The sequence below is a fragment of the Cajanus cajan genome, chromosome 7 (assembly GCF_000230855.2).
Source record: "Cajanus cajan strain Asha chromosome 7, NIPB_CcT2T_4, whole genome shotgun sequence".
NCBI classification, from domain to species: Eukaryota; Viridiplantae; Streptophyta; class Magnoliopsida; order Fabales; family Fabaceae; genus Cajanus; species Cajanus cajan.
Genome location: NC_138523.1, coordinates 27,377,416 through 27,400,710, shown reverse-complemented (window position 1 = coordinate 27,400,710; position 23,295 = coordinate 27,377,416). Strand labels below are relative to the sequence as shown.

Sequence of the window (23,295 nt, the reverse complement as noted above, 5' to 3'; positions counted from 1 at the left end):
TTGCGTTCCTTGTATGATTTTAAGTGTGAATATGTGTTCAATTATTTCAACAATAGATAAGTTTTGATATGGATTAGAATACTCTATGGGTTCCTGCGGAAAACCCTATGAGAAACAAACAAAATTTGAATGTTTTATGTTTTGGCTTTTGAGTTTTCTATTGTGTTCTATGATGATTACTGAGCATGAATCTATGTTTAATTTTGAGTTTGGATATGTTTTGATATATATTAGAGTGCTCCATGGGATCCTACGGGAAATCCTATGAGAAACAGACAAATTTTTGAATGTTCTATTTTGGCTTTTGAGTTTTCTGTTGTGCTCCTTGATATTTGTCGAGTGTGTATATGTGTTTAATTTCAAAAATAGACAAGTTTTGATATGAAATAGAGTGTTCAGTGGGTTCTAGTGGGAAATCCTATTAAGTGAAATTAGGGATATGATATTTCGATGAATTTTGAGGCATTATATGTAAAATTGATGATGGATTCATGTTTGGGATAATATTTGAAGTGTTTTGACCAATTGAAATATTATATCAACTAGTTGGTTGTAGAAAATGCATGAAATCATGAAGTTGAATCTATGACCTTTATGCTTTGTATGTTATGAATTGTGAATTAAATGGGTATGATGATGGATAATTTCTTGGTATGGTTTATGTGCTATTTTGATGTATATGACTGAGAAATTCCTTCTACGAGACTTTGTGAATATGACATGAAAATGTGAAAAGTGAACGTGTGATCTGTGATATGATATTATGAGATAATGTGACATGAGATATGATAATGTGATAAGTGATATGTTGAATCAATGAAATAGTCAATGTGTGACATCCATCATGTGCATATATGACTCCAAGTGAGCTGCTTAGGCTGCATACCAGTGATGTATTGAGCTATTCTAGGTGTGTTGCTTAGGCCGCATGTGGAAGTGATGTATTGAGCTATTTTAGGTGTACCTTGGGTCACCAGTGATGTATTGAGCTATTTCAGGTGTACCTTGGGTCACCAGTCATGTATTGAGCTATTCCAGGTGTGCCGCTTAGGCCACATGCTAGAGATGTACTATGTTATTCTAGGTGTATCTTTGGTCATCAGTGATGTGTATTCATGAATGAACGTGTCCACAGGTATGTTGCTATAGCAGCATACTAGTGATGAGAAATGTGCAACTTTCGTATGGCTCCACATGCATGCATTTATGAGTCGAGTCCATGACATTATTGCATGATAAGTGAATGTATATGTATTCTAATATATCTACAACTTGAGAGTTATGCTTGGTTATGTGTAACTTGTGTGTTATTTGTTATGATTGTGTGTGTGTTGCCTAACATGTATTCTACATTTGAACCAGAGTGAGATGTTTCTTATTCCCTTGTTGCTCTATGTATATTTCCATTGTGTTGCAAATGATCATCAACATGAGGATATTGGTGATGAGGTTTAAGTCTCATTGTGGGGTGTGCTTTAATAAGACATGTGACATCGGGGCTTAGTTAGGATTATCATTGGAGTTCATTACTATTATTGTGTTTTGAAAATATTAATGTTTTATTTTATCATCATTTCTACATTGGACTACGATTTGTGAAATATGAATGTGAACTCTCTATCTATTTGTTTTAGAACCTTGTTTCGATTAAGAAAGTTTTATTTACTCAGGAATGTACTTTATATTTATTGTATATTATGTATGTGGGGTAGAGCATGTCACAATTAGTTTTAAGACAAGAGATAACGTGATGAATGATTTATTAAGGTGGGGATTTGATTCAAGTTATAGGTATTGGGAGTATCATGGAGAAACCTCTGGTGGTTCATCATCTAATACTAATAATAACTCGATAAATAATGATAATGACTTTGATGCTAATCTTGAAAGGAGCGACGATGTCCAAACCTACTCCAGTTGATTCATTGTTAAAACTATTGATTGAGGCTTTACCTGAAGGTAATGTGCTTCCCTATTCAATGTATGAGGCTCGGAAGATAATTAAAGATCTTGGACTTGATTATGTCAAGATAGATGCTTGTGTTGATGATTGTATTTTGTATAGAGGAAAGTATGAAAAACTTGTTGAATGTCCTATTTGTAAGAAAAGAAGATGGAAACCAAATAAGAACAAAAAAGTCTCTAATAAAATTGTTCGTTACTTCCTTATAAAACAAAGATTACAGAGATTATTCATGTTAAGACAAATTACCGAAGACATGAAGTGGCATAAGAACAAAAGAGTTGATGATGGAGTTTTAAGGCACCCAGGCCCAGCTGACTCTTTGACTTGGAAAACATTTGATGATCAATATGGATCTTTCTTTTCAGATCCATGTAATGTGAGACTTGGTCTAGCTTTAGATGGTTTCACCCCTTTTGGTATAATGGGCAATGAAAATAGTATGTGGCCTGTGATTTTAATTCCTTACAACTTACCCCCTTGGTTATGTATGAAACAATCTAATTTCATGTTATCACTTCTAATTTCTTGTCCAAAAGAGTCCTGGGAATGATATTGACGTTTATCTTCAACCACTAATTGATGACTTAAAAGAGTTATGGGATGTGGGTATTGAGACTTATGATGCTTCATCATGACAAAATTTTCAACTGCATGTAGCCCTATTATGGACCATTAATGATTTTACAGCTTATGGGATGCTATTTGAATGGAGTACTAAAGGATTATTAGTTTGTCCTTGTTGCAATATAGAAAGTCACTCTTATTACTTGAAAATTTGTCACAAACCATGTTTTATGGGCCACCGTAGATTTTTACCCATTGATCACCATTGGCGTAAAAACAAGAGCTCATTTGATAATACAACAGAGGTAAGACATGCACCACAACCATTGACTGGAGATGATGTGTTAGCACAACTTGAAAGTCTACAACAAGTGATTTTTGGAAAATCTACAAAATAGAAACAAAAAAATAAAAGAAAACAAAGAGAAGAGGTAAATCATAATTGGAAGAAAAATAGTATATTTTTTTAATTACCTTATTGGAGGAAAATATTATTAAGACATAATTTAGATGTGATGCACATAGAGAAAAATATTTGTGAAAGTTTTGTTGGGACATTATTGAATATAGAACAAAAAACAAAAGATACCTTAAAATCTCGATTAGATTTGCAACTTTTAGGACTTAAAAAACAACTTCATCCTATTAAGAATGGGGATAAGTATATAATTCCTCTTGCACGCTACACAATGTCAAGAGTAGAAAAGACTAGATTTTGTCAAGTGTTGAAGGATGTAAGGTTTCTTCGAAAGGAAATCAACATTTATGGGCTTAAAAGTCATGATTATCACGTTTTATTCGAAAGGATCATTCCCCTTGCCATAAAAGGGTTACTTTCAAAAGATGCTTGTGATCCATTAATTGAACTATCTTTATTTTTTGGTGATTTATGTTCTAAAGAGTTAAAAATGGATGATTTAAATCGTTTAGAAAAGTCAATTGCAATGACTCTCTGTAAGTTGGAGCGTATATTTCTACCATCCTTTTTTGAAGTTATGGTTCATCTACCAATTCATTTGGCAAATGAAGCAAGACTTGGAGGCCCAGTCCAATATTGGTGGATGTATCCTGTTGAAAGGTTAGCTTAAATTTTTTATATCTGAAATCTAAATATTTTAATTCTTATTCACCATATAAATTACTTTTTATTGTTATATTTTTGCGCATACTTAAAAGTTATGTGCGTAACAAAGCACGTCCAGAAGGTTCTATTGCAGAAAGATATGTAGCTGAAGAATGTATGACATTTTGTGCTAGATATTTGGTTGATATGGATTCTAGATTACACAAACTGGATAGATATATAGATTGTGAAAGTGTTGATCACACTACTTTGTCAATGTTTAAAATTAATGGTCGACCAATTGGAGGAGGTTCTTGGGAAAATATGAATTTATCTGAAATTCAACAAGCTCCCTTTTACATATTACAAAATTGTGACGAAGTCCAACCTTGGATTGAGTAAGTATGATCACTCTATTATTTTATTAAATAAAAATTATATTTGTTATGTTCTTTTAATATGTTATATCTTTTCTAATTTATAGGGAACACATGACTAAGATAAGAAATGAAAATAATAAAAATGTGGAAAAGAAACACAAGGATCAGTTTCAAAAATAGTTTGAAAATGATATAATGAGATCTATTCAAAACTAAAGTTTGTTGGAAGAGTTTAAGAAGTTTTACCTTGTAAAATATTTCTATGTATTTTAATTATTTTATCAACATCATATGTAGGTTATTCGATTAAAATAATTACATGATGAAAGGATCAATGATCAACTAGTAGCATTATCAAGAGGACCAGATTCTCGAGTATTCATTCACACTGGATATATTCTAAATGGTTACAAATTTTGTACAAAGAGTGTTGAACAACACTTAAATCAAAATAGAGGTGTGATAGTGAAAGGAGATTAGTTGACTGGACATATTGATTATTATGGGGTTATTCAAAAAATCATTGAAGTAAAGTATTGGGATAATAATTATGTTGTCTTATTTAAATGTGATTGGTTTGAGGCTGCTTTTCAAGGAAGAAGGTCAAGGAAAAGGATATAAAATAGATGAGTATGGATTTATTAGTGTAGATATTACAAAGCTATATTACACAAATGACCCATTTATCTTAGGTACTCAACTGGGTTAGTTTATCATATACAACATAGTGACAAGGAAAATTGGCATACAGTAGTAAAAGTCAAACCAAGAAATACTTTTGATTCGCTACTTGATGAAGATGACTTAAAGCCATACCAACTCAATGAATTCAACGATATACATGTAGAATTGGAAATACCATTAACAAACCAAAGAGAGATTTTAAATAAAGATGATGTGAGTTGAATATGCTTAGATGAATATATTGCTAACAAAGAAGACAATTCTGAAGATTCAGATGAAGCAAGTGATTTTGATAGTGATGATTATGAAGATGAAAATTCTTTAAGTGAAGATGACAATTCAGAAAATGTAGATTCTGACTCCGAATAAAAGGTATAATTCGATATTTTAAAAAAAAAATATTTTAGACAATTTTTTTAATTTTTATTTGTCCAATCCAACATGCTTATGATATAGGTTGGCATAAAATTTGGCTTGAATGTAATTTAACACTAGTTCTAGCTACACTAGAGGATGAAAACATGGTCCCTTGGGTCTTCTATAACAAATGGAGGAATTGTTTGAAACTATGTTGAACGATGAGTTTCTATTCATCTCATATTTTTAGGGAGGATAATTAATCTTGTACTGACAAGATGGTACATTATGGGTTAATGCATAGGTTGTATTTTGTATGGTAGATATTCTTCCCTTTTGTTAAGACTGATTTTTTTCCACAATCGTTGTTGATTGCCTTTGTTTCATTTATGCTAATGTTGCATAGGTTTTGGTCTAGTCTCCTCATGTTCTCTTTGCATTAATTTTTCTTGTTTTTAATTCTATTTTGGATATACTGCAAATGATTGGTAGGCTTTAGGGTGCCAATGTTGTTGGGATGTCTTAGTTCTATAGTGATGCTTAGCACTCCTAGTTTTTACTTTAATTTAAATAATTAATTTATAGTTTTGTAAATTTGTATTATCCTGAAAAATTAATTAAAAAAACTAATGTAAAATGATAGAAATCAATTCAAAAAAAATTTAAGTAAAAATTAAAATTTATTTTCATCGTAATTCATATTGTGACACCCTCTACCCCAACATACATATACAATAATTATATAAAAATAAAATTCTTTATCATTAAAAACCTTAAATCTCCAACCACATAAGGGTAAAGAGTTCACATTCATAATGTGGAAGAACATATGCATAAAGTTTTGATGATGCCAAAGCGTTGAAGAAAATAAAGGTCAAGTTAAAGCAAGTTGATCAAGAAGCAAGATCTCAAAATAACTAGATAAGTCTTGACTACTTAGCTTAGTATGTAAAAAGAACTTTTAGAAATTGCAAATTTCACTTGGCCATTATAATAAGGATTTCAAGAAAATCTAAATTTAGTCTTTTTGAATATAAGAATAAGTTTATGAAAAAGAAAGTAAAAAAAAAAAAAAGAAAAGTGTTCAAAAAGATTATACAAAAATAATTTTGAATGAAAAGTAAAAAGATACTAAAATCATAAAGTTTTAAAAAGCATTTTTTATATCTGTCTGGTAATCGATTACCAGTCTAAGTAATCGATTACCAGAAGAAGAAAACTTCTAAGTTCAAAATTCAAATGTTGAAATGTGTTCTGGTAATCGATTACCAGTCCTTGTAATCGATTACCAAAAGAGAGAACTTCAAAAATTTGAATTTAAAAGATACAACGTTTCAAATTTTTTGAACTTAAAACCATTGTAATCGATTACCAAGTCTTGTAATCGATTACTAAAGTATATTTTCTGAAAAATTATAAAGAGTTACAACTCTTCATGAAATGACACGACCTAAGAAACAATTGTCTATAAATACCTATAATTTTTCAGAAGATGTTTATGAACTCAAATGTGAAAATCAATTTACAAAAACTACTTGGTCAAAGTCATTTGCAAAAATCTCTAAAGAGTTCATCAAGATCTTAGAAAGTGTATATCTACTCTTAAAAGAGAGATATTCTATAATTCCAAATTGATCATTGGATCTGTGAAGGAGAAAGGGTTTTTCTCCTTGTTGGTTTTTGAATCTCAACACAAGGAAAGAGAGTTCCAAGGTGTTGGAGGATTCAAGTCTTGTAAGGTTTACAAGAATAGTGGAAATCTCAAGTGGGAGACTTGAGGACTGGATGTAGGCAGGATTGGCCGAATTAGTATAAAATTGAGTTTGCAATTCTTCTTTTCCTACACTTTTAATTACTTGTTATTAATTGTGATTGAGTAGTTTGCTTCATCATTCATTCTTTACATATAAATTTATCTAAGGAATTAAATTTGTAAGAAAGTAATTCGAAAAAGTTTTATAAGAGGAAAATTTGGAAAACTTAGTTCACCCTGCCCCCTCTTAAGTTATATGAGGCTACTTGACTAACAAGTGGTATCAAGAGCATGTTTCATGTATAAGGCTTAAAAGCTTCAAGAATAACTGGCCTCATCAAATTTTTTATTGCTCGAAGAAAACTCCATTAATAGACCTCCTATATTCAATGGTGAAGGGTATCATTATTGGAAATCTAGGATGCAAATTTTTATAGAAGCCATAGATTTAAACATATGGGATTCTATTGAAAATGGTCCTTTCATTCCCACTATTGTAGTAGGAAATGAAATTAAAAATCTACCCAAAGATCAATGGAGTGGTGATTACAAAAGAAAAGTTCAATATAATTTGAAAGCCAAAAATATAATTACTTCTGCATTAGGCATAGATGAATATTTTAAAATTTCAAATTCTACAAGTGCAAAAGAAATGTGGGATACATCAAAATTAACACATGAAGGCACTAATGATTTTAAAAGATCTAGGGGAAACACTCTCACTCATGAATATGAATTATTTAGAATAAATCAAAATGAAAGCATACAAGACATGAAAAGAGATTTACACATATAATTAATCATCTTGCATCTCTAGGAAAAGTGTTTCCTAATGAAAATCTTATTAACAAAGTTTTGAGATGTTTGAGTAGGGAATGGCAATCGAAAGTAACTGCAATTGCTGAATCAAAAGATCTGTCTACCATGTCTCTTGCATCTTTGTTTGGAAAACTTCAAGAGCATGAAATGGAATTGATGAGACTAAGTCAAAATGAAGATAGTGACAAAAAGAAGAAAAGTATAGCACTTAAAGCATCTTCATCTTCTCATGAAGAAAATGGAAAAGATGACAACATTGAGGAAAATGATGTTGATGATGAAGATTTCAGTCTCTTTGTAAAAAGATTCAACAAATTCCTAAGGACTAAAGGAAATAGAAGAAAATTCAACTTCAACATAAAGAAGAAAGGAGAAGAATCTTCTTCAACTCCAAGATGCTATGAATGCAATCAACCGGGTTATTTAAAATTAGAATGTCCAATCTACAAAAAGAAGATGGAGAAGTCAAACAACAAAAACTTCAAGGATAAGAAAAGAAAGAAAGTATATATCACTTGGGAAGAAACTGATATGGACTCTACAAGTGATTCAGATAATGAAATTGTAAATTTGGGACTCATGGCCAAAGATTACGAAAGCGAAGAAGAGGTAACATCTTCTAACAATGATATCTCAATTTCATTTGATGAACTTCAAGATGCATTCAATGATTTACATAAAGAATCATTTAAACTTGCAAAATTAGTATCATCATATAAGAAAACAATTTCAAACTTAGAAAATGAGATTTTGAAATTAAATAATGAATTAGATAATCTTAAAACTAAAATTAAGATAATTAATTCTAAAAATGAAATTCAAGAGATTAAAAATAAGTTAGATACTAATAAAACAAATCATCCATGTTCAACTTGTAATAAATTTAAAGAAGAAATTAGTAACCTAAGAAACACTCTTGCAAATTTTACTGGTGGAAGAAATAACTTAGACATAATATTAGGAAAACAAAGATGTGTATTCGATAAGGCAGGATTAGGATATAATCCTCCAAAACTACAAAAGAAATACAAAAATTTCTTCATACCCTCACAAGTTACTAGTTTTCCATTCACAACATGTTTTTATTGTGGTAAGAAAGTTCATAATTCATCAACATGCTATATTAGAAAGAATTTTAGCAATCTCAAGAATATGGTTTGGATTCCTAAAGGTTCATTAATACTAACATTAAGGACCCAAAGAAAACTTGGGTACCTAAATCAACCCTTTCTTTGTCTTGAAGGATTCCAAAAATCAAACTTGGTACATTGATAGTGGATGTTCCAAGCACATGACAGGAGATGCTTCAAAATTCATTGAAATCACTCCTAAGAGAAGTGGACATGTAACCTATGCAGACAACAATAGAGGAAAAATACTTGGTATTGGAAAAATTGGTACAAATTTCTCAACCTCCATAGAAAATGTCTTACTTGTGGAAGGTCTTAAACATAGTTTATTAAGTGTTAGTCAACTTTGTGATAAAGGTTTTTCTGTATCATTTGACTCACAAAAATGATAAAAAAAAATATTAAGATAGTTGGATTTAGAGTTAACAATGTATATAAAATAAAATTAGAAAATAATTCTAATCATTCTCAATGCCTCATGAGTAAAGATGACGAATCATGGCTATGGCATAAAAGAATAGCTCACATAAACATGGAACACTTAAATAAATTAATCTCAAAAGATTTAGTAATAGGATTACCAAAAATTAAATTTGAGAAAAATAAACTATGTGATGCATGCCAAAAGGGAAAACAAGTAAAAGTCTTTTTTAAACTAAAGAATATAGTCACCATCTCTAGACCCTTAAAACTTTTACATATGGACTTGTTTGGACCTTCTAGAACTATGAGCTTTGGTGGAAGTTACTATGCTCTTGTCTTAGTGGATGATTTCTCTAGATATACTTGGACTTTATTTCTTGCTCATAAAAGTGATACATTTGGTGTCTTTAGAAAATTTTCTAAACTAATTCAAAATAAGAAAAACCTTAAGATTGTCTCTATTAGAAATGATCATGGAAAAGAGTTTGAAAATAAAGATTTTGATTTATTTTGTGAAGAAAATGGAATTAAACATAACTTTTCTGCTCCTAGAACTCCTTAACAAAATGGAGTAGTAGAAAGAAAGAATAGATCATTAGAAGAATTAGCAAGAACAATGCTAAATGATTCAAAAATCCCTAAATACTTTTGGGCAGAAGCTGTTAACATTGCATGCTATACTATGAATAGAGCTTTGATTAGACCTATTCATAAGAAAACTCCTTATGAGTTATTCAATGGAAGAAAACCTAATATTTCACATCTTCATATTTTTGGATGCAAATGCTTTGTACTTAATAATGGAAAAGATAACTTAGGAAAATTTGATGCTAAATCTGATGAGGGAATATTTCTTGGATACTCTCTAAATAGCAAATCATATAGAATATACAACAAAAGAACCATGACTATTGAGGAATCAATACATGTTGTATTTGATGAAACTAACCTTGTTTGTCCAAGAAAAGATATTATTGATGAAATTGTAGAGAGCTTTGAAGATACTCATATTAATGAGCAAACTCAAATGGAAAAGAAAAATGAAGAAAATGAGGATTCAACAATCCAAGAAGATCAAACAAACATGAACCTTCAAAGAGAGTGGAGAATCTTAAGAAATCATCCTCTTGAAAATATCATTGGAGATATATCAAAAGGGGTAACTACTAGACACTCTCTAAAAGAAGCATGCAATAATATGTCTTTTGTTTCTGAGATAGAAGTTAAAAACATTGATGAAGCTTTAAATGATAAACATTGGATTAATGCTATGCAAGAAGAATTAAATCAATTTGAAAGAAATCAAGTATGGGAATTGGTTAATGTTGAGATTCATGGAGTAGTGAATCAAATCAAACTTGGAGTATGAAAGTTTTGATGATAAAAAAAGGTGGATTCTAAGAATCAAAGATGACCAAGGACATCAACAAGTCAAGAAGAAGACATGACTATTATGATGTGTAATAGGGATAGTTTATAAGTTGTATTGGTTTGTTTAGCTTATTTTGCATGTGTGTGCTTTGTGCATGAGTTAATCTTAATCAAAATTGACTGAGAGTGAGTATGATGATGGTTTAAATACTTGGAAATTTTCTTTGAGATATAAAACTTAGTTTTTGAAAACTAACTCAAAATAATCGATTATCATTAAATGTAATCGGTTATTATAGCAACAGGTGAAAAGAAGCCTTGCTGTAATAATCGATTATTTGTGAAATAATCGATTATTTCAGGAAGCATTCTCTGGAATAATCGATTATCCTGCAAAATAATCGATTATTCTATTCTTGAGTGATTTCCAGAAATCATGAAGAAAAAAATAATTGATTATCCTTTAAAATAATCAATTATCTGGTTCTGAAAATTTTATAAATAGTTTTCACACTTTGAAACTTCAAAACAGAGAATGAGTTAACAATCAAAAAGAGAAAAACGTTATTGTGAAGTCTTTGTGACCTTCTTGGAGTGTTTTCTTTATGAAACCAAGAAGTAAAACATTTTTGAAATGATTTAAAAGAGATCATCATCATCATCACATTCTTGGGAAAGAAAGATTGAGATTTGCTTTTGGAATTCATAGTCTGATTTGTTCAGCTTCCAGGTGAATTCGTTCCTTTAATTCTGTCTAAAAAATTGTAAGGGAAATCATAAGTAGGTGTCTCAAGTGGTAAGGAATTCTTGTAGTGGGTTTTTTCGAGAAGTGTTTTCTTGGGGTCAAGAAAGTGATTATCTTGACTGTAGGAGTATATGCATGTGTTGTATGCTTGTAAAACTTCTTCATTGAGATAGTGGAACAAATCTTGATCAGGTTATGATTGAGGACTGGATGTAGGTTACATGTGGAGTGGTTGAACCAGGATAAAAGATTTGTGCATTCTTCTTTCTCACCCTTATCTTTTACTTTGAGCAAAATCTTGGCTGAGTGTTAAAGTGAATAATCTTGATTAATGTGTTTGCATGAGTAACATTGTTTTAAACTGAATCAAAGTGTTGCATATTAAGTGTTTTTAACTTTGAACTTTATCAAAGATTAATCAAGAAAGCATATAGGACTCATTCCCATTATCAAGTCTTTTAAGGAACTTCTTTGAGAATTCATATTAGAAAAGTTTAAATTGAAATAAAGATCCTTAGAACTCTGAAAAAATTTTAAGTGTCATAGAATCCAATTCACCCCCCTCTTGGATTGAGCCATTCTTTTCTAACAGTTAATAGACCTAATAATCATACAATTATAGGAACAAAATGGATTTTTAGAAACAAACTTGATGAACAGGGTATAGTCGTAAAAAATAAAGCTAGATTAGTTGCTAAAGGATATAATCAAGAAGAAGGCATAGATTATGAAGAAACATATGCACCTGTAGCAAGACTAGAAGCTATTAGAATGTTACTTGCCTATGCATCAATAATGGACTTCAAACTATACCAAATGGATGTCAAAAGTGCTTTTCTAAATGGTTTTATTCAAGAAGAAGTTTATGTTGAACAACCCCCAGGATTTGAAAACTCAGAATTTCCAAACCATGTCTTTAAGTTGAAAAAGGTTTTATATGGATTAAAACAAGCTCCTAGGGCATGGTATGAAAGACTAAGTAAATTTCTTTTGAAAAAAGAATTTACAAGGGGAAAGGTTGATACAACACTATTTATCAAAAGAAAAATGAATGACATTCTTTTAGTACAAATCTATGTTGATGATATTATTTTTGGAGCTACTAATGACTACTTGTGCAAGGAATTTTCATATGATATGCAAAGTGATTTTGAAATTTCCATGATAGGAGAATTAAATTTTTTCCTTGGACTACAAATAAGGTAAACCAAAACTGGAATTTTTATAAATCAAAGCAAATACTGTAAGGATTTGCTCAAAAGATTTGGAATGGAGAATGCCAAACCAATGGCAACACCAATGAGTACTGCTTGCTACTTGGACAAAGATAAAGGTGGTAAATCCGTAGATATATAACGATATAAAGGTATGATCGGCTCCCTTCTCTATTTATCTGCAAGTAGGTCAGACATCATGTTTAGTGTATGTTTATGTGCAAGATATCAATCTAGCCCTAAAAAATCTCATTTGAGTGTTGTGAAAAGAATAATGAGATATATGTTAGGAACTATAAATCTAGGTTTATGGTATCCCAAGAAAATGCCTTTCAATCTAATAAGGTACTCTAACTCTGATTTCACTAGGTGTAAAACTGATAGAAAGAGTAATAGTGGAACATGTCACTTTATTGGATCTACTTTAGTATCTTGGCATAGTAAAAAGCAAAATAGTGTTGCCCTATCTACTACTGAAAAAGAATATATTGCTGCTAGAAGCTGTTGTGCTCAAATTCTTTGGATGAAACAACAACTATCTAATTTTGGTCTATCATTAGATCATATTCAAATTAAGTGTGATAATACTAGTGCTATCAATCTCTCTAAGAATCCAGTACTACATTCTAGAACCAAACATATTAAGATTAGACATTATTTTCTTAGGGATTATGTTCAAAAAGGGAATTGTGTTCTAGAATTTGTTGAATCAAAGAATCAAATAGCCGACAATTTTACAAAGCCTTTACCAAAAGAAAACTTCTTTTCAATTAGATAAGAATTGGGAATTCTAGACTATTCTCATATTAACTCTTGACTCTATATTTTCTACTTCTGTTAGTTCTCTCTCTTTTGATATTTATCTTGCATTATTCATTTTGATGTTGCCAAAGGAGGAGAGAAAGAGAAAAGAAGAAACAAGGGAAAAGAAACAACCATTTTTTTATATATTCTATTTTTCTTCTCTTGGTTTCTATGATTCTATTTAAATACAAATCTTCTTACTAAGGGGGAGACTAAGGGGGAGTGATCGAAATATATTATTTTATTTTCTTTCCCTTTATAGTTCATTGTCATCATCAAAAAGGGGGAGAATGTGGAAGAACATATGCATAAAGTTTTGATGATGCCAAAGCGTTGAAGAAAATAAAGGTCAAGTTAAAGAAGTTGATCAAGAAGCAAGATCTCAAGTAATAACTAGATAAGTCTTCACTACTTAGTTTAGTATGTAAAATGAACTTTTAGAAATTGCAAATTTCACTTGGCTATTATAATAAGGATTTCAAGAAAATCTAAATTTAGTCCTTTTGAATATAAGAATAAGTTTATGAAAAAGAAAGTAAAAAGAAATGTGTTCAAAAAGATTATACAAAAATAATTTTGAATGAAAAGTAAAAAGCACTAAAATCATAAAGTTTTCAAAAGAAAGTTTGTTATATTTGTCTGGTAATCGATTACCAGTCTAAGTAATTGAATACCAGAAGAAGAAAACTTCTAAGTTCAAAATTCAAATGTTGAAACGTGTTCTGGTAATCGATTACCAGTCCTTGTAATCGATTACCAGAAGAGAGAACTTCAAAAATTTAAATTTAAAAGATACAATGTTTCAAATTTTTTGAACTTAAAATCGTTGTAATCGATTACCAAGTCTTGTAATCGATTACTAAAGTATATTTTCTGAAAAATTATAAAGAGTTACAACTCTTCATGGAAAGACACAACCTAAGAAACAATTGTCTATAAATACCTATAATTTTTCAGAAGAAGTTTACAAACTCAAATGTGAAAATCAATTTACAAAAACTACTTGGCCAAAGTCATTTGCAAAAATCTCTAAAGAGTTCATCAAGATCTTAGAAAGTGTATATCTATTCTTAAAAGAGAGTTATTCTGTAATTCTAAATTGATCATTGGATCTGCGAAGAAGAAAGGGTTTTTCTCCTTGTTGATTTTTGAATCTCAACACAAGGAAAGGGAGTTCCAAGGTGTTGGAGGATTCAAGTCTTGTAAGGTTTACAAGAATAGTGAAAATCTCAAGTGGGAGACTTGAGGACTGAATGTAGGCAGGATTGACCGAACCAGTATAAAATTGAGTTCGCAATTTCTTCTTTCCCTACACTTTAATTACTTGTTATTAATTGTGATTGAGTAGTTTTCTTCATCATTCATTCTTTACATAAAAATTTATCTAAGGAATTGAATTTGTAAGAAAGTAATTCGTAAAAGTTTTATAAGAGGAAAATTTGGAAAACTTAATTCACCCCCTCTCTTAAGTTCTATAAGGCTACTTGACTAACACATAAACTTAATCCAAATAACATGTCAATGTTATTACAAGAAATAAAACTGAGTTTTCAAATAATTAATGGAAATAACATCTTAAACTAAGCCTAGCTATGCCCCGATGTCACATATCCTATCAGAGCATGCCCAACTAAATCCTAAGCCTCATCACCAACATCCTCACGCTAATGATCACTTGCAACATAATTTAAACACATACAAAAAACAATAAGGGAGTGAGAAACATCTCGCTTAGGTTCAGGTGCAGAAATAACGGTTAGATAGCACACACACACACAACAAACATATTACAAGTTACAAGCACCAATCACACATAAATGATACACATACATAATTAGTATCACATGTACACCCATTTATCATGCAATGATGTCATGGAATCGACTCATAAATGCATGTGGCGCCAGCCACGTGTCTCATAATCGCATTTCTCATCATTTCATCACTAGTGACCCAAGGTACACCTTGTTAACTTGTTACATCACCGGTGATCGTAAGGTACACCTTGTTAGCTTGTTACATCACCGGTGACCCTAAGGTACACCTTGTTAGCTTGTTACATTACGGTTACCCTAAGGTACACCTTGTTAGCTTGTTACATCATCGGTGAACCTAAGGTACACCTTGTTGGCTTGTTACATCATTCGTGACCCTAAGGTACACCTTTTTAACTTGTTACATCACCGGTGACCCTAAGGTACACCTTGTTAGCTTCTTACATCACCAGTATGCAGCCTAAGAGGCACACCTAGAATAGATCATAGATGCACATGATGCATGTCACACATCCACTATTTCATTGACTCAACATTTTACTTACCACGTCTTATCATATCTCATGTCACATTATTTCACAATATCATATCTCAGATCATACGTTCACTTTTCACATTCTCACATCATGTTCACATAGTCACATGCAAGAAACTTCTCGTAGTCATATACATATAAATCATTCCAAGTAATTATCCAAAACATGACGCCATCATCAATTTTACATATATTGCCTCAAAATCATCCAAAGATCATATTCCTAATTTTACTTCATAGGATTTCTCACAAGAACCCACAGAGCACTCTAATTCATATCAAAACTTGTCTATTTTCAAAATTAATCACATATTCATACATCTCATTCAACAAGGAACACAACAGAAGAATTAGAAAGCAAAACAGAAAACATTTACATTTTGTTTATTTCTCATAGGATTCTCTTAGGAACCCACACAACACTCTAATTCATATCAAAACTTATCTATTTTTGAAATTAAACACATCTTCACACTCAACATCACACAAGGAACACAAGGAGACATTTAGAAAACAAAATAGAAAACATTCATATTTTTCCTGTTCCTAGAAGCATGCATCAAGCAAGGGATCGGAGGCCAATCCTGCTACCGAACAATTATTCCCACACCCCCGAGCGAGGCTTCTCACTCCCCCCTTACCTAGATAAGTAGAAGATGAAGCTAGAGCAGAATCTAGTTGATCTCCTTCTCTTGGTTCTCCTTGGTCTTCTAAGAGTGTGTCCATAAGTAGTGTCAAAGTCTGCTATTTATAGATGTCAGGAGTGGCCAGAACAACCCATTTCAAATTTAGAACGGCCCATTCTGGACTCATTATTCATGGGTAAAATTCACATCTAGAACGGGCCGTTCTCAAACCAGAACGACTCTTTCTGGGGTTGAGATTAACTCACAACGGCCATGTTTGGAACGGCCCGTTCTTAAACCAGAATGGCCCATTCCCAACTAGGGTTCTAGGTCATTTTAGTAGTTTGGAACGGCCTGTTCCAATTTGGGAACGGCCCGTTCTGGGCTACCAAAAATAGGTCTTTTTAGTAGTTTGGAACGACCCATTCTAATTTGGGAACGATCCGTTCTAGGCTACTAAATCACCCTTATTGGGCTTTCAGCCTTCGTATAATCTGTGAAAATTGGGGTGTTACAACCCAAACGTCGCTTTTATCATGATTTTCATTTTCTTTTAAAATAATATCTTTATTCATTTTAGTTTTAAGCTTTATTTTGAAAATATTTTCAAAAAGTTTTTTCTAAAAGCAAACCAAATATATTTTCATCATAAATATTTATTTTCATTGAAAATAAAATAAAAAATAGATTCTAAGGAGTTTAATTAAATTAGAGATAAGTCATTAACGTAGTGTATAGATGTAAAAAAAATACAATAATTTAAATGAAACTAATTTAAAGGATAACATTAAACAATTTTTAAAATGTCAAATTAATATGTAAGTTTGAATAATTTTTCAAATTTTTAATTAAATTTCTATAGTTAAAAGAACTTTAAGAAAATTTGTAAATTTAAAGTTTTGTAATTAAATTCTTATTTAATAACAGACCAAATATTGTGATATAATACTTAGAGCAACTCCAATGGAAGTTACTTGTCCCATGAAACAACTCAAGTCCCGGTTTCTTGTCATTGGAAGATTTTGACGTGGCAACATGAGTTGCTTGAAGAAGAGAGAGAGTTGTTCCTCAAGCAACCGTTCCTTACCAGATTTCAAACAGATCTTATTGAACATATTTGAGAACGTTTTGAAAATAATAATGATGAAAATTAATTTCGTATAATGTTTATGTATTTACTATTGCTTTATTTTATTTTTAATATCTACTTATTGTGTATTTTTTCTCGTAATTTGTTTTCTTTCATCGTAGTGCAATTATCTTTTTTAATAAAAATTTAAATTTGGTTCATAAATGATTAGAAAAAAAAATTCTAAAAGTTGAATTTCTTAAAGTTTCTTACCATTGGAGTAAATTTGTGTTTGAGTTGCTTAATGCTGACATGACACACTAGAGACCACTTTTTTCATTTTTTAATGCATGAAGCAACTCAAATGAGTTGCTTGCATTGGAGATGCCCTTACATTTTTCACTAAAATAATATGCTATATTAATATATTTATTAGTTTTCTCTTTATAATAATATGCCTAACGTAATATACTTGAAGCAGTTTAATCGAATTGCTATATTCACGGAAAGTTTTTCGTGCAGCTAACGTTTTCGAAAATTAAAAACCGTTTCAATTCTAATTTAATTTATAATAAAATTCTTTTAAATATTAATTTATTTATAAAAATTCATGTTGGCGCTAATTAAGTTTTAGCCGTAAAGTTTGATTTGTTTTTAAAGAAACTGTTGCCTCATTCCTTAAAAATCTCCATTACTCATGCTGGTTATCTGTTACTTTAAAACTTCCTCTGACACAATAAACTTAGAAAAAGCTGAAAATAGGTATAAAGGGAATTACAATGAAAAATTATTTGGACCTCCTTTGACACAACATACGGTGTTGGAGTTGCTTACTTTCTTTGGGTTTATTGAACAATATAAATGGTGAAGTATCATTTATTTCTTCTCTTTTAAGTACCTCATTGTTTAAATTGTAAACGCTTAACAATTTCCTCTGATAGACAAGGTAAGAGAGCAAGAAAGAGAAAAGAATCGATAAGTCTTCATATCTCTTTTTCTCCTGCACAATAAAGTGTCTTTAATATCGTATAATTTATATTTTCTTGTATATATAGGCATGGCACCATCAAATAATGATTTAAATTCAAGGGATCAAAATTCTTCAAATGCAAATCAAGAGGAAGGTATTCGTAAGCTGATTTTCTTTTTTTATTTTATGTTTTCTTTTCTTATTAATATTTATTCTTTTAAAAAATTTATAAATAAAAATATGTACTCTTGTTTTAAAATTTTGTTATACTCACCATGGTTTTTTTTTCAATAAGATTGGATAGAATGTATAAATAAATAAAAAATAAAAAAAAGGGGAAGAGGAACTACTATGGGTTTAAGTGTTGCAAAAAAGAAAAAGAAGAGTTCTATTGGTAAATTGCATGTTCTTATTTCGGTCGATAAGATGGTAGTTATTGGATCAGGAACTACAAATTTTGTCACTGAAATCTCTATTATTATACAAAAGAATGCTCCTTTCAACGTCACTAAGTGGAAGGAAATTCCAAACTCAACTATAGATAAAATAGTATCAAAATTAGTTTTGGTAATTTTTTTTATCATATTGTTTAAATTTGAATAATTTTATAATCTATTTAATGATTTTTATAATTTGATGATTACAGGATAGTTTTGATGTTGAAATCATAGAACATAACAGAGAAGTTATTATTTATACTACAAAACGATTATATAGAAGTCATAGGAAAAGACTTCATGATCACTTTTTAAAATAATCATTTTGCAGTATAAATAATAACTTCTCTATTATGTTCTTTGATTTTAACATCAAAATTATCTTGTAATCATCAAATTATAGTAAAAATCATTAAATAGATTATAAAAATATTCTACAAGCATAAAAATTTAAACAATATGAGCAAAAAAAAAATTTACCAAAACTTTTGATACTATTTTATCTATTGTTGAGTTTGGAATTTCTTTCCACTTAGTGATGTTGAAAGGAGCATTCTTTTGTACAATAATAGAGATTTCGATGACAAAATTTACAGTTCCTGATCGAACAGCTACCATCTTATCTACTAGAATAACAACATGCGATTTACCATTAGAGCTCTTCTTTTTCTTTTTCGCAACACTTAAACCCATGCTACTTCCTCTTTCAGTTTTTTTTTTGTATTTATAAATAAATAAATTAATTAATATTTAAAACAATTTTATTATAAATTAAATTAGAATTGAAACGGTTTTTTTTATTTTCGAAAACTTAGCTGCATGAAAAACTTTCCGTGAATATAGCAATTCGATTAAACTGCTTCAAGTATATTACGTTAGGCATATTATTATAAAGAAAAGACTAATAAATATATTAATATAGCATATTATTTTAATGAAAAATGTAGGTATTATGGATTATTTACTTCATCTTCAATTGTAAGTATATATGACAAAAAAAAACTCAAATTTAATTTCAACTCCCAAGTCATAACTGATAAAATGAAATTAATGATTTTTCCAATTGTATCATTATATTATATTTTTTTAATCTAATATTTGAGATGTGTAAATATTTTAACTTTTATCAAATTTGTTTTATTTATATTTATTATAATGTAATAATTAAATATACTTTGCTAACAAATAATCTAAAACGTGTGCACTTTTGAATTCAATTTTCTAGATCGTCGGTGATGTATGGGCGACTTACCCTAGTTTTGAATTTTACTTCCATTTATTGTTTTCCGAATAGTTTCTCTCCTTTAATTAACAGTTTTTTTTTTTTGTTATTGTGAGTTGATAGTATTTTAAGTAGAAAGCCAGTGAAAAGCTATAAATTTGAATTATATATTTCCGGATTAAAAGTTTCTATTTTAGAAAAATATATTCCTTCTTTTTTTTACCATTAAATCCCATTTAAGAATCTGTATTTGAACTGTACAACCGCAGGCCGAACACAAAGGTTTTTGGTCCAAAAGGACCAAAACAAAATCCTTAATCTTGGTTAGTATATAAGCCTATTTATAATTACATATGTAAGAGAAGTCCAGCCCATTATTTTTCCTGAGTCCTCCTGACCTTTCGCAGAAAAACATATTAATGTATTACTCAAAAATAAAATTTCGCAGAAAAAATCATAAAAATAATATTTATTGAAAATTTTTGTTTAAAATTCACATGAAAAATTGTATATAATTAGAAAAATTATAGTAATATGGTAACTAGAAACACTATTTTATCCTTATATATAATATAGTCTGACTTGGTTTTTAAAAAAAAAAAGTATACTAAAAAATTATATTAGATTTTTTAATTTGTAATATTTTTGTATTTGGATGCCTAATAAGTTGTTTTTGGCCGATTGAAATTAAAATTTTTAAGGATATGATTAAAAAAATTAACAACTTCATTATAATTTTTTAGTTTGAAACTAATTAATTAGAAATTCACTATTAGTTTAGGACCTACTAATCAATTCAAACTAATAATTAGTTGTTATTGTGTTCCCACTTCTATGTGAACACTACTTTAATATAATCATTAAAATAAACTATAAAATAAAAATGATATTCTATGTATTAAAAAAAGATACCGTAAGATCATATTGTAACTACATTGATCACATAATTATAGAAAACTAAAAATAAGTAATTATTATAAATATGCTATTATTTTCAAATTTAAATTAATTATTTCTATTTTATTTTAAATTCTATTGTCTTTAAATTATTTTTTATGATTATATTATTATGTCCAAATTTATATTACGTTAAATTTTATTTTTATATTGTTTTAATTCATAAAAAATATAATAAAGTGATTATAATTTGCATAATTAAATTATTGTGTATAAAAAATATTTACGTGATGCATATCATGATTTGCTTTTGCATTTTAAATCTTAAGGTCTGTTTAAATAAATTTATAAAAAAAAAAAGAAGAGAAAAATAGAAAAATAAAAGAAAATTAAGTTTTTCTACAATTTAAATTTAACTTATATATAAATTAAAATTATATTTTGGAGAAACTAATATGAAATAGTTTATACAAATTAATTTTTATACTAACAAATAATTTTAAATTTAAAATATAAAAAATAAATTTACCTTAAATTTAAAAGAAATTACATGCATCCTTATTTACATAAGTTACTCTAAATTATTAGATTCGTTTAAGGATAAACGATTCAAACCTTTCCTTTGATGCCCTTACTTACAATGAAATGATGACTCTTTACATGTCTGGGGCAGTTTGAAAAGGTCCCATCAGTTGTTGAAGAATTGAAACAACAAAAGGTTTCCCCTGATATCTTTACTTACAATCTATGGATAAGTTCCTGTGCTGCTATTCTTAATATTGATGAAGTTAGGAGGATTCTTGATGAAATGAGTCATGGTTCTGGTTCTAATGAAAGTTGGATAAGATATATTTGAACCTGGCCAATATATATATTAGTGTAGGTCATCTAGATAATGCAAGTTCCAACACACTTGTTGAGACTGAGAAAGGATCACCCAAAGGCAATGGATAACTTATGAAGCTTCTTAATCATTCTTTATGGTGGGTTGGGAAGTAAGGATAAACTCGATCAGATATGGAATTCCTTGAGAATGACCAAACAGAAAATGATTAACATCTGCATCATTCCTTCCTATCTGATGCATGGTCATACGAAAGAAGTGAGTGAAGTTATTGATCAATGGAAGCAAACAACGACCACAGATTTTGATATGCTTGCATGTGAGAAGATTATGGTTGCTTTTTAGGGACATTAATTGGTTTAGTGGAAATAGCCAACAACTTGAATATGATTCTCATCGAGAAGAACCTGAGTCCGGGAGATGATTAACTAGTCGTTCTGAGTATGAACCCAATGTAGAGTATGTAGAATTGATATCAATTTTGCAACCTTCAGAAGGGAATTATGTATATTTCATTTGCAATTTGCTAATTCTTCCCGAAATAATAAATCTGTTGTGACAATGGAAGTCTTCATTTACTTTGTTGATTTGCAAATTCCTTCTAATTTTTCATTTTTACCTTGCTCTTGGCTAGCACCATCGATGATGTTGTAGAACCTTCAATTATATATTCCCCCTTTCCCCCCTGATAGTGCCAAACCACTTCAAAGATAAATACTAGATTTTTAAAAAGAGCCAGGGTCCCCGGAAAATGTCCAGAATTGGTGAATCCTTATATTCTTGGTATCAAGGTAAATAAATCAAATTAATGCTAGGTAAAGCATTTGATGTAATTAACTTCTTTACATGAAATCGATCCCACTGAATATGTCCTTCACCTCTAAGCAAAATTGCAATAGTGATGCATAAGTTTTAAAATGGTTACCTTCAAACCAAGAACACCAGCATTTAAGAGACCTTCAAGAATACTTGTATTAAGTGCATTTTCAGGGATTAGGCCTCCCCAAAATCCTGCACAAGATTTTTAAAAATATCTCAGAAACTCGATTAATTGTATTCTAATTTCTAAGGTAGAGTTAGTTACTCATACCAACATCAACAATAGATTTTTATTCTCTGCAGCTTCAAGTTGGAAACATGCGGAAACTTATGTTAGAAGAAGAAAAAATTATTCAATCAACAATTAACCATAAGTAACCTAGCAAATTCAACACCAGCAAAGACAGATTACTCTTTAAAATTTGGTGGAGACTTAACACACCTCAAAACCTACTCCAAGAGACATACCTACTCAAGGAGGGTTTTCCAAACAGTGACCTACTTGAGCACCACTCCAAGATACCCTATGTGGGATTTTCAGTTTTCAAAATAATTTTCTCTCTTTAAATCCTAAGTTAGTCATCATGCTATAATGCAACACCGCATTCTCAACACCCATGCGTTACCATATATCTTCTATATACATCACATTCAGTCAGTGCATATAGAGATCAATAACATAAATCATGTATAGCATACCAATGCTTAACATCTCAATCAATAGCAGCATACAAATGCTTAACATCTCAATCAATAGCAGCATACAAATGCTTAACATCTCAACCAATAACAGCATACCAATGTTTAACAATTCATACAATAGTAGCA

General features: G+C 29.9%; 1 pseudogene; it reads left to right on the top strand.

Annotated features, from left to right (window-relative positions):
- The first annotated feature begins 18,599 nt into the window (after window positions 1-18,599).
- Window positions 18,600-22,248, top strand: LOC145949921 (pentatricopeptide repeat-containing protein At5g09450, mitochondrial pseudogene; annotated as a pseudogene).
- The last annotated feature ends 1,047 nt before the right edge of the window (window positions 22,249-23,295 follow it).